The sequence below is a fragment of the Oncorhynchus tshawytscha genome, unplaced genomic scaffold (genome assembly GCF_018296145.1).
Source record: "Oncorhynchus tshawytscha isolate Ot180627B unplaced genomic scaffold, Otsh_v2.0 Un_contig_8272_pilon_pilon, whole genome shotgun sequence".
Taxonomy (NCBI): domain Eukaryota; kingdom Metazoa; phylum Chordata; class Actinopteri; order Salmoniformes; family Salmonidae; genus Oncorhynchus; species Oncorhynchus tshawytscha.
This window is the reverse complement of record NW_024608777.1, coordinates 42,501-59,348: the sequence shown is the minus strand read 5'-3', so window position 1 is coordinate 59,348 and position 16,848 is coordinate 42,501. Positions and strand designations below refer to the sequence as shown.

At 50.1% G+C, this 16,848-nt stretch overlaps 1 pseudogene; it reads left to right on the top strand.

Annotated features, from left to right (window-relative positions):
* Positions 1-16,848, top strand: part of LOC121843810 — a 54,050-nt pseudogene that overhangs the window by 2,586 nt on the left and 34,616 nt on the right.

Below are 16,848 nucleotides of genomic sequence, written 5' to 3'. Positions count from 1 at the left end.
CTCTCTCTCTTTCTGCTTCTCTCTCTTTCTGCTTCTCTCTCTTTCTTTCTGCTTCTCTCTCTTTCTGCTTCTCTCTTCTCTCTCTTCTTTCTGCTTCTCTCTCTCTCTTTCTGCTTCTTCTCTCTCTTTCTGCTCTCTTCTGACTGCTCTCTCTCTCTTTCTGCTTCTCTCTCTCTTTCTGCTTCTCTCTCTCTTTTCTGCTTCTCTCTCTCTCTTTCTGCTTCTCTCTCTCTTTCTGCTTCTCTCTCTCTTTTCTGCTCTCTCTCTCTCTCTCTTTCTGCTTCTCTCTCTCTCTCTTTCTGCTCTCTCTCAGGGGGCTTCTCTCTCTCTCTTTCTGCTTCTCTCTTTCTTTTTGCTTCTCTGGTCTTTTTCTGCTTCTCTCTCTTTCTGTTCTCTCTCTCTTTCTGCTTCTCTTCTTTTCTGCTTCTCTCTCTTTTCTGCTTCTCTCTCTCTCTTTCTGCTTCTCTCTCTGCTTTCTGCTTCTCTCTCTCTTTCTGCTTCTCTCTCTCTGCTTCTCTCTCTTCTCTTTCTGCTCTCTTCTCTGCTTCTGCTCTCTCTTTTCTGCTTCTCTCTCTCTTTCTGCTTCTCTCTTCTGCTTCTCTCTCTCTCTTTCTCTTGCTTCTCTCTCTTTCTGCTTCTCTCTTTTTTCTGCTTCTCTCTCTCTCTTTCTGTCTCTTTCTTTCTGCTTCTCTCTCTCTCTTTCTGCTTCTCTCTCTCTCTTTCTGCTTCTCTCTCTCTTTTCTGCTTCTCTCTCTCTTTTCTGCTTCTCTCTCTTTTCTGCTTCTCTCTTTCTTTCTGCTTCTCTCTTTTCTGCTTCTCTCTCTCTTTCTGCTTCTCTCTCTCTTTCTTTCTGCTTCTCTCTCTTTCTCTGCTTCTCTCTCTTTCTGCTTCTCTTCTCTTTCTGCTTCTCTCTCTCTTTCTGCTTCTCTCTCTTCTTTCTGCTCTTGATCTTTCTGCTTCTCTCTCTTTCTTTTCTGCTTCTCTCTCTCTTTCTGTCTGTTGTCTTCTCTCTTTCTGCTTCTCTCTCTCTTTCTGCTTCTCTTCTTTCTTTCTGCTTCTCTCTCTCTTTCTGCTTCTCTCTCTTTTTCTGCTTCTCTTCTCTTTCTGCTCTCTCTCTGTTTCTCTCTCTTTCTGCTTCTCTCTCTCTCTCTGGTTTCTCTGTTCTCTGACATTCTGCTTCTCTCTCTCTTTTCTGCTTCTCTCTCTCTCTTTCTGCTTCTCTCTCTCTTTTCTGCTTTCTCTCTCTTTTTCTGCTCTCTCTTCTGCTTCTCTGACTCTTTCTGCTTCTCTCTCTCTCTTCTGCTTCTCTCTCTCTCTTTCTGCTTCTCTCTCTTTCTGCTTCTCTCTCTCTCTTTCTGCTTCTCTCTCTTTCTTTCTGCTTCTCTCTCTCTCTTTCTGCTTCTCTCTCTCTCTGCTTCTCTCTCTCTCTGCTTCTCTCTCTTTCTTTCTCTTCTTTCTGCTTCTCTCTCTCTGCTTCTCTCTCTTTTCTGCTTCTCTCTCTCTCTGACTTCTCTCTCTTTCTGCTTCTGTTGCTTCTCTCTCTCTGGTAACTCTCTCTCTCTTTCTGCTTCTCTCTCTCTCTCTTTCTGCTTCTCTCTCTCTCTCTCTCTGATCTCAGGGGTACCACTCATATATTCCCTACGATTAGTGGTCCCGGGCAGTTTTTATTGGCTGATTCGGTATGATATGACCATATGAGGTGACGGCCTGCATGCCTTTCTGTTTACATCATGAGCTTAGAGAGGAGCAGATGGCTAGAGAAACACTGCTCAGGTCTCTGTGGACTTGGTCCTCTTGTTACACATGTCTTTTCTCATTAGGACTGCTTGGACTGAGGGGTTTTGTGCAGATAGAAGTCTGTTTTTACACTGGCCAGGAAGGCCTTGGCATGTAAGTCCTGTGTGGCTAGCACAGAGTTGTTGATCATTGATAGTTGTTGGACAGGTTCATGTGTTCAGGTCAAAGTAGGCCGTGTTGTCTTCAGTCTGATCTCAGATGGTAACCTGTTGGTCTGATCTCAGATGGTAACCTCTTGGTCTGACATTAAGGCCGTGTTGTCTTCAGTCTGATCTCAGATGGTAACCTGTTGGTCTGATCTCAGATGGTAACCTGGTCTGACATTAAGGCCGTGTTGTCTTCAGTCTGATCTCAGATGGTAACCTGTTGGTCTGACATTAAGGCCGTGTTGTCTTCAGTCTGATCTCAGATGGTAACCTGTTGGTCTGATCTCAGATGGTAACCTGTTGGTCTGATCTCAGATGGTAACCTGTTGGTCTGACATTAAGGCCGTGTTGTCTTCAGTCTGATCTCAGATGGTAACCTGTTGGTCTGATCTCAGATGGTAACCTGTTGGTCTGACATTAAGGCCGTGTTGTCTTCAGTCTGATCTCAGATGGTAACCTGTTGGTCTGACATTAGATGGTAACCTGTTGTCTGATGTCTGTTGGTCTGATCTCAGATGGTAACCTGTTGGTCTGATCTCAGATGGTAACCTGTTGGTCTGACATTAAGGCCTGTTGTCTTCAGTCTGATCTCAGATGGTAACCTGTTGGTCTGATCTCAGATGGTAACCTGTCTGATCTCAGATGGTAACCGTGTTGTCTTCAGTCTGATCTCAGATGGTAACCTGTTGGTCTGACATTAAGGCCGTGTTGTCTTCAGTCTGATCTCAGATGGTAACCTGTTGGTCTGACATTAAGGCCGTGTTGTCTTCAGTCTGATCTCAGATGGTAACCTTGGTCTGACATTAAGTTGGTCTGATCTCAGATGGTAACCTGTTGGTCTGATCTCAGATGGTAACCTGTTGGTCTGATCTCAGATGGTAACCTGTTGGTCTGATCTCAGATGGTAACCTGTTGGTCTGACATTAAGGCCGTGTTGTCTTCAGTCTGATCTCAGATGGTAACCTGTTGGTCTGATCATTAGATGGTAACCTGTTGGTCTGATCTCAGATGGTAACCTGTTGGTCTGATTAGAGGCCCTGTTGTCTTCAGTCTGATCTCAGATGGTAACCTGTTGGTCTGACATTAAGGCCGTGTTGTCTTCAGTCTGATCTCAGATGGTAACCTGTTGTCTGAAGATGGTAACCTGTTGGTCTGATCTCAGATGGTAACCTGTTGGTCTGACATTAAGGCCGTGTTGTCGTCAGTCTGATCTCAGATGGTAACCTGTTGGTCTGACATTAAGATGGTAACCTGTTGGTCTGATCTCAGATGGTAACCTGTTGGTCTGATTAAGGATGCCGTGTTGTTGGTCTGATCTCAGATGGTAACCTGTTGGTCTGATCTCAGATGGTAACCTGTTGTCTTCAGTCTGATCTCAGATGGTAACCTGTTGGTCTGATCTCAGATGGTAACCTGTTGTTGGTCTGACATTAAGTCTGATCTCAGATGGTAACCTGTTGGTCTGACATTAAGGCCGTGTTGTCTTCAGTCTGATCTCAGATGGTAACCTGTTGGTCTGACATTAAGGCCGTGTTGTCTTCAGTCTGATCTCAGATGGTAACCTGTTGGTCTGATCATTAAGGCTGGTAACCTGTTGGTCTGATCTCAGATGGTAACCTGTTGGTCTGACATTAAGGCCGTGTTGTCTTCAGTCTGATCTCAGATGGTAACCTGTTGGTCTGATCTCAGATGGTAACCTGTTGGTCTGATCTCAGATGGTAACCTGTTGATCTCAGATGGTAACAGTCTGATCTCAGATGGTAACCTGTTGGTCTGATCTCAGATGGTAACCTGTTGGTCTGACATTAAGGCCGTGTTGTCTTCAGTCTGATCTCAGATGGTAACCTGTTGGTCTGACATTAAGGCCATGTTGTCTTCAGTCTGATCTCAGATGGTAACCTGTTGGTCTGACATTAAGGCCGTGTTGTCGTCAGTCTGATCTCAGATGGTAACCTGTTGGTCTGACATTAGATGGTAACCTGTTGTCTTCAGTCTGATCTCAGATGGTAACCTGTTGGTCTGATCTCAGATGGTAACCTGTTGGTCTGATCTCAGATGGTAACCTGACATGTTGGTCAGTCTGATCTCAGATGGTAACCTGTTGGTCTGATCTCAGATGGTAACCTGTTGGTCTGATCTCAGATGGTAAGGCCATGTTGTCGTCAGTCTGATCTCAGATGGTAACCTGTTGGTCTGATCTCAGATGGTAACCTGTTGGTCTGATCTCAGATGGTAACCTGTTGGTCTGATCTCAGATGGTAACCTGTTGGTCTGATCTCAGATGGTAACCTGTTGGTCTGATCTCAGGTCTGTCTTCAGTCTGATCTCAGATGGTAACCTGTTGGTCTGATCTCAGATGGTAACCTGTTGGTCTGATCTCAGATGGTAACCTGTTGGTCTGATCTCAGATGGTAACCTGTTGGTCTGATCTCAGATGGTAACCTGTTGGTCTGATCTCAGATGGTAACCTGTTGGTCTGACATTAAGGCCATGTTGTCTTCAGTCTGATCTCAGATGGTAACCTGTTGGTCTGATCTCAGATGGTAACCTGTTGGTCTGATCTCAGATGGTAACCTGTTGGTCTGATCTCAGATGGTAACCTGTTGGTCATGATCTCAGATGGTAACCTGTTGGTCTGATCTCAGATGGTAACCTGTTGGTCTGATCTCAGATGGTAACCTGTTGGTCTGATCTCAGATGGTAACCTGTTGGTCTGATCTCAGATGGTAACCTGTTGGTCTGACTGTAAGGATCAAGATGGTAACCTGGTTTGTCATTTCATTTGTTAAATTGGGTTTCCATTAGATCTGAGACCTGTCACCAATCTTATGTGTCCAGAAGTGATCAAGAGTAACCTCCTGTGCCCCCCCCAGACTGTAGAGGCCATGTGTGTGGGTTCCCCTGACCTCTGACCTCCTGTACCCCCCCCAGACTGTAGAGGCTGTGTCCAGTGTGTGGGTTCACCTGTACCTCTGACCTCCTGTACCCCCCCCCAGACTGTAGAGGCTGTGTCCAGTGTGTGGGTTCACCTGTACCTCTGACCTCCTGTGCCCCCCCAGGCTGTAGAGGGTTGTGGGTTGTGAGCAGCAGTGAGTGTCCTCTACTCCAGCACCTCCAGAGCACCAGCAGCAGCCTGCCACCCAGCCAGACATCTCAACCCCCTCCCTCAGCCAGACCCCCCCAGCGGGGTGACAGCCCACCAGCATGGAGGCCTCCTTCGGCCCCACCTTCTCAGCCGTGGTTCCTGGAGCTAAAAGTGAGTCCACCTCAGGAAAACCTCTGTCAGGGAAAAACTCTGATAAGGAATCATGTCAGCTGATATCTGTTCTATCTGCAACATCCTGGAAGTTTAACCTCAGACAAAGCCCTAGGCGTGTCAGACATAGAAATATATAATCTAGATTCTATGGTGTCAGTTTAACCTCAGACAAAGCCCTAGGCGTGTCAGACATAGAAATATATAATCTAGATTCTATGGTGTCAGCGATTTATTGTGGTAACTTCCTAGTGAGTTTAAGGTCACAATGGTAACTGAATGGTACCTAAAATAGGGTTAAACTATAAGATAACTAACCGTAACCCCAGACTCTCTCTCTGTTTCAGCGGAAGCCTCCGGTACCTACAAGCAGCACCGCCGTACCCCCTCGTCCTCCAGTACCCTCACATACTCGCCACGAGACGACGAGGATGGCATGGTACACACACACACACACACACACTGATTTAGCTCTTGTCTTTTTGTGTTGTGCAGAAATATAATCTATAGTAAATGCGATTTATTTCAAATGAACTTCATTTGACTGGTTCATAGTTCAACAAAATGCTTTCGCATGGAACATTCTGGAATATGTTTCCGGGAAATCACCCGATGGAAGTCACTGACTTCATTAATAAGGGCATCAACGACGACGTCGTCGTCCCCACGGTGACGAACATATCCCAACCGGAAGACTTGTCGCTTTCAAGGAGCGGACACGAACATTAATAAGGGCGTCGTAACCATATCCCAACAGTAAGACTTGTCGCTTTCACGGAACACTAACCCACACGGAATCACGGACACGTATAAGTAAATCCTGCTACGACTTCTGACGAAAGATATAAAACAGGCAAGAGGACTCTCGGGTAGAATCCTACGACACCGGGTCCGACACTCGTCGGATGTGGCAGCGGGGGCTTTCAAACTATCACGGATTTACAAAGGGTAACCCAACCGCGAGCTGCCCAGTGACGCGAGCCCACCAGATGAGCTAAATACCGTCTATGCTCACTCTTGAGGCAAGCAACACTGAACCATGCATGAGCGCACCGACTGTTCCAGACGACTGTGTGAACACCCTCTCTGTAGCTCATGTGAGTAAGATTTTTAAATAGGTTTAACGTTCACAAGCAACACTGAACCATGCATGAGTGCACCAACTGTTCCAGACGACTGTGTGAACAACCTCTGTAGCTCACGTGAGTAAGATCTTTAAATAGGTTTAACGTTCACAAGGCCGCAGGGACAGACCGGTTTACCAGGACACCTATTCGGAGCACTGGCCAGCTGGTAAGTGTCTTCACTGACCGTTTCAACCCCGACTCCGTCTGTTATACCGACATGTTTCAGACCATCATGGTCCCTGTGCCCAAAACATGCCACGGTTACCTGTCTGAATGACTATCAACCTATTGGCACTTACATCTGTAGCCATGAAAGGCTTTGACTCACGTCAGCACCATCATCCCCAGACCCAGACCAATTAGCATATCTGCCGACAGATCCACAGATGACACAATCTCTTCATCCCAGAAACCCCTAGACCCACACTCATCAGCACCGTCATCCCAGAAACCCTAGACCCACACTCATCAGCGCCGTCATCCCAGAAACCCCTAGACCCACACTCATCAGCGCCGTTATCCCAGAAACCCCTAGACCCACACTCATCAGCACCGTCATCCCAGAAACCCCTAGACCCACACTCATCAGCACCGTCATCCCAGAAACCCCTAGACCCACACTCATCAGCACCGTCATCCCAGAAACCCTAGACCCACACTCATCAGCACCGTCATCCCAGAAACCCCTAGACCCACATCATTTCGCATACCGCCCCGACAGATCCACAGATGATGCAGTCTGTATTGCACTCCACACTGCCCTTTCCCACCTGGACAAAAGAAACACCTATGTGAGAATGCTGTTCATTGACGACAGCTCAGCGTTCAACACCATAGTGTCCTCAAAGCTCATCACTAAGCTAAGGACCCTGGGACTAAACACCTCCCCTCTGCAACTGGATCCTGGACTTCCTGATGGGACACACCCAGGTGGTGAGGGAAGGCAGCAACACATCCGCCACTCTGACCCTAAAGCACAGGGGCCCCTCAGGGGTGTGTGCTTAGTCCCCTCCTGTACTCCTTGTTCACCCGCGACTGCGCTGCCGCGAGTAACTCCGATACCATCATTAAGCCTATAGGGAGGTGGTCACCGACCAGGATGAGACGGCCTGTAGGGAGGTGGTCGCCGACCAGGACCTGGTAGTATGCTACCAGGACGACAACCTCTCCCTCGACGTCAGCAAGACTACAGGAAGAGGAGGGAGGAGCACGCTGTAGTGGAGCTGGTCTAGAGCTCCAAGTTCCTTGGTGTCCACATCAATGAGGTTCTATCATGGTCCAAACACACCCAACACAGTCGAAGAGGGCCTGACAAGACCTCTTCATCCTCAGGACGCTGAAAAGATTTGTCAAGGGCCTTTAGATCCTCTAAAAGTTCTACAGCTGCACCATCGAGAGCATCCTGACCGGTTGCATCACCACCTAGTATGGCAACTGCTCGGCATCTGACCGCAAAGTGCCTACAGAGGGTAGTGCAATACATCACTGGGGCCAAGCTTCCTGCCATCCAAGATCTCTATACCAGGCGGTGCCAGAGGAAGACTCCAAAAATGGTCAGTTTCCAGCCAACCGAGTCATAGACTGTTTTCTCTGTTGCACCGAGTCTGGAACCAACCGGACCGTGAACATCTCCCCCCCAAGCCGTAGGACTGCTAAATAGTTAGTACGGGTAGTTAGTACGGGTAGTTATTTGGTTAACTGTTTAACTATCTGACTCTTTTTTCACTATGTTTTGACTCATCACGTACAACACGCTGCTGCGACTCTTTACCATCTACCCCAATTACCTCATACCCCTGCACATTGACTCAGTACTGGTACCCTGTGTATATAACCTAGTTATCATTACTCAGTACTGGTACCCTGTGTATATAACCTAGTTATCATTACTCAGTACTGGTACCCTGTGTATATAACCTAGTTATCATTACTCAGTACTGGTACCCTGTGTATATAACCTAGTTATCATTACTCAGTACTGGTACCCTGTGTATATAACCTAGTTATCATTACTCAGTACTGGTACCCTGTGTATATAACCTAGTTATCATTACTCAGTACTGGTACCCTGTGTATATAACCTAGTTATCATTACTCAGTACTGGTACCCTGTGTATATAACCTAGTAATCATTACTCAGTACTGGTACCCTGTGTATATAACCTAGTAATCATTACTCAGTACTGGTACCCTGTGTATATAACCTAGTAATCATTACTCAGTACTGGTACCCTGTGTATATAACCTAGTTATCATTACTCAGTACTGGTACCCTGTGTATATAACCTAGTTATCATTACTCAGTACTGGTACCCTGTATATAACCTAGTTATCATGACTCAGTACTGGTACCCTGTGTATATAACCTAGTTATCATTACTCAGTACTGGTACCCTGTCCATGACTCAGTACTGGTACCCTGTGTATATAACCTAGTTATCATTACTCAGTACTGGTACCCTGTCTATATAACCTAGTTATCATTACTCAGTACTGGTACCCTGTGTATATAACCTAGTTATCATTACTCAGTACTGGTACCCTGTGTATATAACCTAGTTATCATTACTCAGTACTGGTACCCTGTGTATATAACCTAGTTATCATGACTCAGTACTGGTACCCTGTGTATGTTGCCTAGGTATCGTTACTCGCTCTCTCTGTCTCTGTCCCCCCCAGCTCCCCATCAGCACCCCGAGGCGTTCTGACTCTGCCATCTCGGTGCGTTCCCTCCTCTCTGAGTCCAACATGTCTCTCTCTGTCTCTATCCCCCCAGCTCCCCATCAGCACCCCGAGGCGTTCTGACTCTGCCATCTCGGTGCGTTCCCTCCTCTCTGAGTCCAACATGTCTCTCCGCTCGACTTTCTCTCTTCACGAGGACGACGACGACACGGTGGCTACACTAATGATGCTAAAGATGCTAACAATCCTTCAACATTAAATACGCTAACGCTATCGATGCCAATGTTAACTCGATGCTAATTATACTTCAATGGTACCCCGGTGCTATCAATGCTGATGATACCCCGGTGCTACCTGAATGCTAACTGTGCTAGTGATACCTGAATGCTAACTGTGCTAGTGATACCTGATTGCTAACTGTGCTAGTGATACCTGATTGCTAACTGTGCTAGTGATACCTGAATGCTAACTGTGCTAGTGATACCTGAATGCTAACTGTGCTAGTGATACCTGAATGCTAACTGTGCTAGTGATACCTGAATGCTAACTGTGCTAGTGATACCTGAATGCTAACTGTGCTAGTGATACCTGAATGCTAACTGTGCTAGTGATACCTGAATGCTAACTGTGCTAGTGACACCTGCTAACTGTGATGATACCTGAATGCTAACTGTGCTAGTGATACCTGAATGCTAACTGTGCTAGTGACACCTGAATGCTAACTGTGCTAGTGATACCTGAATGCTAACTGTGCTAGTGATACCTGAATGCTAACTGTGCTAGTGACACCTGAATGCTAACTGTGCTAGTGACACCTGAATGCTAACTGTGCTAGTGATACCTGAATGCTAACTGTGCTAATAATGTGTGTGTAGGAGCCCCTGGTGTTTGCAGAGCAGCCGTCAGTGAAGCTGTGTTGTCAGCTCTGCTGCAGCGTCTTCAAAGACCCTGTCATCACCACCTGTGGGGTGAGAGAAACCATCCGCTAGCCTCTCACTTCCTCACCCTCTCCGCTCCCCTGTTTGTTCTCCTCTCCTCACCCCTTCTCTCCTCACCCCTTCTCTCCTCACCCCTCCTCTCCTCACCCCTCCCTCATTGACCTCTGTCTCTGTCTCTGTCTCCCCTGTTTGTTCTCCTCACTCCTCCTCTCCTCTCCTCACCCCTCCCTCATTGACCTTTTGATTTGATTTGATTTGATTTGACCTCTGTCTCTGTCTGTCTCTCCCTCCAGCACACCTTCTGCAGGCGATGTGCCTTGACCTCCGGTAGGGGACTTTACCTACCTACACTGTTGGTTAAATAGTTACACCTTTATATATATAAATATATAATGTGAATGCCAATTGTTCTTACATTTGTTTATGTCTCACTCTCCCCTCCTCCACCCCTCCTCTCTTTCTCCCTGTTCTCTCATTCTCCCTCTCTCTCCCCTCCTCCACCCCTCCTCTCTTTCTCCCTGTTCTCTCATTCTCCCTCTCATTCCCCTCTTTCTCCCTGTTCTCTCCCTCTCCCTCCTCCCCCCCTCCTCCCTGTTCTCTCCCTCTCTCCCTCCCTCATTTCTCTCCCTCTCTCCCCTCCCTCCACCCCTCCTCCACTGTTCTCTCCTCTCTCCCCTCCTCCACCCCTCTCCCTCTCTCTCCCTCTCTCCCCTCCTCCACCCCCTCTCTCTCCCTGTTCTCTCCCTCTCCCTCTCTCTGCCCTCCTCCACCCCTCCCTCTCTCTCCCTGTTCTCTCCCTCTCCTCTCCCTCCTCCACTCCCCTCCCCTCCTCCTCCCCTGTTCTCTCCCCCTCCTCCTCTCCCTGTTCTCTCCCCTCCACCCCTCCTCCTCCTCCCTGTTCTCTCCCCCTTCTCTCCCCCCTCCACCCCTCCTCCCCCTGTTCTCTCCTCCTCTCCCCTCCTCCACCCCTCCCCTCTCTCCCTGTTCTCTCCCCTTCTCCCCCTCCTCCTCCCTGTTCTCTCCCTCCTCCCCTCCCTCCTCCCTCCTGTTCTCTCCCTCTCCCCTCCACCCCTCCCTCCTCCCCTCTCCCTCCTCCCCTCCTCCACCCCCTCCCCTCCCCCCTCCTCCCCTGTTCCTCCCTCCTCTCTCCCCTCCTCCACCCCCTCCCTCCTCCTCCCTGTTCTCTCCCTCCTCCTCCCCCTGTTCTCCTCCCTGTTCTCTCCCCTCCTCCACCCCTCCCCTCCTCCTCCCTGTTCTCTCCCTCCCCTCCACCCCTCCTCCACCCCTCCCCTCCTCCCTGTTCTCTCCCTCTCTCCCCTCCTCTAGATAAGTGTCCGGTGGACACGGCTAAGTTGACGGTGGTGGTGAACAACATAGCTGTAGCAGAACAGATAGGAGAGCTGTTTATCCACTGTAAATACGGCTGCCGGCTCTTAAACACCACCCCCCCTTCCCCCAACGGGGCCGGAGGAGGGGCTTCCCCCAACGGGGCCGGAGGAGGGGCTTCCCAGCGGGGCCGGAGGAGGCACTACTGCTAGTCGGGGTGAAGGGACACCTAAGATGGGAGGACCTGGGAACTTTGAGGTTGATCCAATGGGCTGTCCTTTTACCATCAAGCTCACCACACGCAAGTAAGGGCTTGAAATGTCAATGCATTTTGAGATGTTACTTTTGTTTGGTTAGTTATTGTGCCGTTGTGATTTTTAAAAGGACAGTTCACTCTAAACATCCAAACGTTTGCTGGTTAGACGTTTCAGGGAAATGATCCCCTTTGCTGGTTAGACGTCGGAGGGAAACGATCCCCTTTGCCGGTTAGACGTTTCAGGGAAATGATCCCCTTTGCCGGTTAGACGTTTCAGGGAAATGATCCCCTTTGCTGGTTAGAGGTTTCAGGGAAATGATCCCCTTTGCCGGTTAGACGTTTCAGGGAAATGATCCCCTTTGCCGGTTAGACGTTTCTGGGAAACGATCCCCTTTGCTGGTTAGACGTAGGAGGGAAACGATCCCCTTTGCTGGTTAGACGTAGGAGGGAAACGACCCCCTTTGCCGGTTAGACGTTTCAGGGAAACGATCCCCTTTGCCGGTTAGACGTTTCAGGGAAATGATCCCCTTTGCTGGTTAGACGTCGGAGGGAAACGATCCCCTTTGCCGGTTAGACGTTTCAGGGAAATGATCCCCTTTGCCGGTTAGACGTTGGAGGGAAACGATCCCCTTTGCTGGTTAGACGTTTCAGGAAATGATCCCCTTTGCTGGTTAGACGTCGGAGGGAAACGATCCCCTTTGCTGGTTAGACGTTTCGGAGGGAAACGATCCCCTTTGCTGGTTAGACGTAGGAGGGAAACGATCCCTTTGCTGGTTAGACGTAGGAGGGAAACGATCCCCTTTGCTGGTTAGACGTCGGAGGGAAATGATCCCCTTTGCTGGTTAGACGTTTCAGGGAAACGATCCCCTTTGCTGGTTAGACGTCGGAGGGAAATGATCCCCTTTGCTGGTTAGACGTCGGAGGGAAACGATCCCCTTTGCTGGTTAGACGTCGGAGGGAAATGATCCCCTTTGCCGGTTAGACGTTTCAGGAGGGAAACGATCCCCTTTGCTGGTTAGACGTTTCAGGGAAATGATCCCCTTTGCTGGTTAGACGTCGGAGGGAAACGATCCCCTTTGCTGGTTAGACGTAGGAGGGAAATGATCCCTTTGCTGGTTAGACGTCCCCTTTGCTGGTTAGAGGTTTCGGAGGGAAACGATCCCCTTTGCTGGTTAGACGTCGGAGGGAAACGATCCCCTTTGCTGGTTAGAGGTCGGAGGGAAACGATCCCCTTTGCTGGTTAGAGGTCGGAGGGGAAACGATCCCCTTTGCTGGTTAGACGTAGATGGGGAAACGATCCCCTTTGCTGGTTAGACGTCGGAGGGAAATGATCCCCTTTGCTGGTTAGACGTCGGAGGGAAACGATCCCTTTGCCGGTTAGACGTTTCAGGGAAATGATCCCCTTTGCTGGTTAGACGTTTCAGGGAAACGATCCCTTTGCTGGTTAGACGTCGGAGGGAAATGATCCCCTTTGCTGGTTAGACGTCGGAGGGGAAACGATCCCCTTTGCTGGTTAGACGTCGGAGGGGAAACGATCCCCTTTGCTGGTTAGACGTAGGAGGGGAAACGATCCCCTTTGCTGGTTAGACGTCGGAGGGAAACGATCCCCTTTGCTGGTTAGACGTCGGAGGGAAACGATCCCCTTTGCTGGTTAGACGTAGGAGGGAAACGATCCCCTTTGCTGGTTAGACGTAGATGGGGAAACGATCCCCTTTGCTGGTTAGAGGTCGGAGGGGAAACGATCCCCTTTGCTGGTTAGAGGTCGGAGGGGAAACGATCCCCTTTGCTGGTTAGAGGTCGGAGGGGAAACGATCCCCTTTGCTGGTTAGAGGTCGGAGGGGAAACGATCCCCTTTGCTGGTTAGACGTAGGAGGGGAAACGATCCCCTTTGCTGGTTAGACGTCGGAGGGGAAACAATCCCCTTTGCTGGTTAGACGTCGAGGGGAAACGATCCCCTTTGCTGGTTAGACGTTTCAGGGAAACGATCCCCTTTGCTGGTTAGACGTTTCAGGGAAACGATCCCCTTTGCTGGTTAGACGTTTCGGAGGGAAACGATCCCCTTTGCTGGTTAGACGTCGGAGGGAAACGATCCCCTTTGCTGGTTAGACGTTGGAGGGAAACGATCCCTTTGCCGGTTAGACGTAGGAGGGAAACGATCCCCTTTGCTGGTTAGACGTTTCAGGGAAACGATCCCTTTGCTGGTTAGACGTAGGAGGGAAACGATCCCCTTTGCTGGTTAGACGTTGGAGGGAAACGATCCCTTTGCCGGTTAGACGTAGGAGGGAAACGATCCCCTTTGCTGGTTAGACGTAGGAGGGAAACAATCCCCTTTGCTGGTTAGACGTAGATGGGGAAACGATCCCCTTTGCTGGTTAGACGTTTCAGGGAAACGATCCCCTTTGCTGGTTAGACGTTTCAGGGAAATGATCCCCTTTGCTGGTTAGACGTTTCAGGGAAGCGATCCCCTTTGCTGGTTAGACGTCGGAGGGAAACGACCCCCTTTGCTGGTTAGACGTGAGGTTGACCCCCTTTGCTGGTTAGACGTTGGAGGGAAACGATCCCTTTGCTGGTTAGACGTTCCAGGGAAACGATCCCCTTTGCTGGTTAGACGTTTCAGGGAAACGATCCCTTTGCCGGTTAGACGTAGGAGGGAAACGATCCCCTTTGCTGGTTAGACGTTGGAGGAAACGATCCCTTTGCTGGTTAGACGTCCCAGAAACGATCCCCTTTGCTGGTTAGAGTCGGAGGGAAACGATCCCTTTGCTGGTTAGACGTTTCAGGGAAACGATCCCCTTTGCTGGTTAGACGTCCCAGGGAAAGCGATCCCCTTTGCTGGTTAGACGTCGGAGGGGAAACGATCCCCTTTGCTGGTTAGAACAGGCGGAGGGGAAACGATCCCCTTTGCTGGTTAGAGGTCGGAGGGGAAACGATCCCCTTTGCTGGTTAGACGTCGGAGGGAAACGATCCCCTTTGCTGGTTAGACGTCGAGGGGAAACGATCCCCTTTGTTGGTTAGACGTCGAGGGGAAACGATACCCTTTTCCTTAGAACAGCATCCGATCCCCTTTGCCTTAGAACAGTTGAGGGAAACGATCCCCTTTGTTGGTTAGAACAGCATCGGGGAAACGATCCCTTTGCCCCTTAGACGTTCCTCCCAGATCCCCTTTGCTGGTTAGATGTTCCAGGGAAACGATCCCTTTGCTGGTTAGACGCATCGAGGGGAAATGATCCCCTTTCCCAGTTCAGACTTTCAGAGAAACGATCCCCTTGCTTCCTTCGACTTTCAGGGAAACGATCCCTTTGTTGGTTAGACTAGTTCCCCTTTCCTCCCAGAACAGCATCGAGGGGAAATGATCCCCTTTGCTGGTTCGACTTTCAGAGAAACGATCCCTTTGCTGGTTCGACTTTCAGGAAAGCGATCCCCCCCCTAGAACGTTTCAGGAGTCCCTTTGCTCCCAGAACGTCGGAGGGAACAATCCCGTTGCTGTGACCTGATGTTGACCTCTGACCTGCAGGGAGCACGAGGTGAGCTGTGACTACCTTCCTCCAGTGCGCTGTCCCAACAACCCCTCCTGCCCTCCTCTCCTCACCATGAACCTGGAGGGACACCTAAAGGAATGTCACATCAAGTGCCCCTCTTCCTCCAACAGCACGGGTCACGTTGTCCCCACCTCCCAGAACAGCATCGATTTCAATCACGTTGTCCCCTCTTCCTCCCAGAACAGCATTGAGTCAGTCACGTTGTCCCCTCTTCCTCCCAGAACAGCATTGAGTCAGTCACGTTGTCCCCTCTTCCTCCCAGAACAGCATTGAGTCAGTCACGTTGTCCCCTCTTCCTCCCAGAACAGCATTGAGTCAGTCACGTTGTCCCCTCTTCCTCCCAGAACAGCATTGAGTCAGTCACGTTGTCCCCTCTTCCTCCCAGAACAGCATCAGTCACACGTTGTCCCCTCTTCCTCCCAGAACAGCATCGAGTCAATCACGTTGTCCCCTCTTCCTCCCAGAACAGCATTGAGTCAGTCACGTTGTCCCCTCTTCCTCCCAGAACAGCATCGAGTCAGTCACGTTGTCCCCTCTTCCTCCCAGAACAGCATCGAGTCAGTCACGTTGTCCCCTCTTCCTCCCAGAACAGCATCGAGTCAGTCACGTTGTCCCCTCTTCCTCCCAGAACAGCATTGAGTCAGTCACGTTGTCCCCTCTTCCTCCCAGAACAGCATTGAGTCAGTCACGTTGTCCCCTCTTCCTCCCAGAACAGCATCGAGTCAGTCACGTTGTCCCCTCTTCCTCCCAGAACAGCATTGAGTCAGTCACGTTGTCCCCTCTTCCTCCCAGAACAGCATCGAGTCAGTCACGTTGTCCCCTCTTCCTCCCAGAACAGCATCGAGTCAGTCACGTTGTCCCCTCTTCCTCCCAGAACAGCATTGAGTCAGTCACGTTGTCCCCTCTTCCTCCCAGAACAGCATTGAGTCAGTCACGTTGTCCCCTCTTCCTCCCAGAACAGCATCGAGTCAGTCACGTTGTCCCCTCTTCCTCCCAGAACAGCATCGAGTCAGTCACGTTGTCCCCTCTTCCTCCCAGAACAGCATCCCCTCTTCCTCCCAGTCAGTCCCCTCACGTTGTCCCCTCTTCCTCCCAGAACAGCATCGAGTCAGTCACGTTGTCCCCTCTTCCTCCCAGAACAGCATTGTCCCCTCTTCCTCCCAGAACAGTCAGTCACGTTGTCCCCCTTCCTCCCAGAACAGCATCGAGTCAGTCACGTTGTCCCCTCTTCCTCCCAGAACAGCATCGAGTCAGTCACGTTGTCCCCTCTTCCTCCCAGAACAGCATCGAGTCAGTCACGTTGTCCCCTCTTCTTCCCAGAACAGCATCGAGTCAGTCACGTTGTCCCCTCTGATCCTAACCACAGGGTGGGAATACTTCTGATAGGCTAGAACCACAGGGTGGGACCCTCTGATCCCCCAGGGTGGGAATACCTCTGATAGGATAGAACCCAGGGTTCACACACTGACACTCCCGACCCCTCTGACCTCATGTCTGACCCCCTCTCTGACCCCATGTCTGACCCCTGTCTCTCCTTCTCCTCAGATGTTCGTTTATCGGTAACCAGATACGTATTCCACCCATCTTGACCCTCTGTCTGACCCCCTGTCTGACCCCCCTCTCTCCCTGTCTGACCCCTCTGTCTGACCCCCTGTCTGACCCCCTGTCTTTCTCCCCTGTCTGACCCCTCTCTCTCCTTCTCCTCAGATGTGCGTTTATTGGTAACCAGGATACGTATTCCACCCATCTTGACCCTCTGTCTGACCCCCTGTCTGACCCCT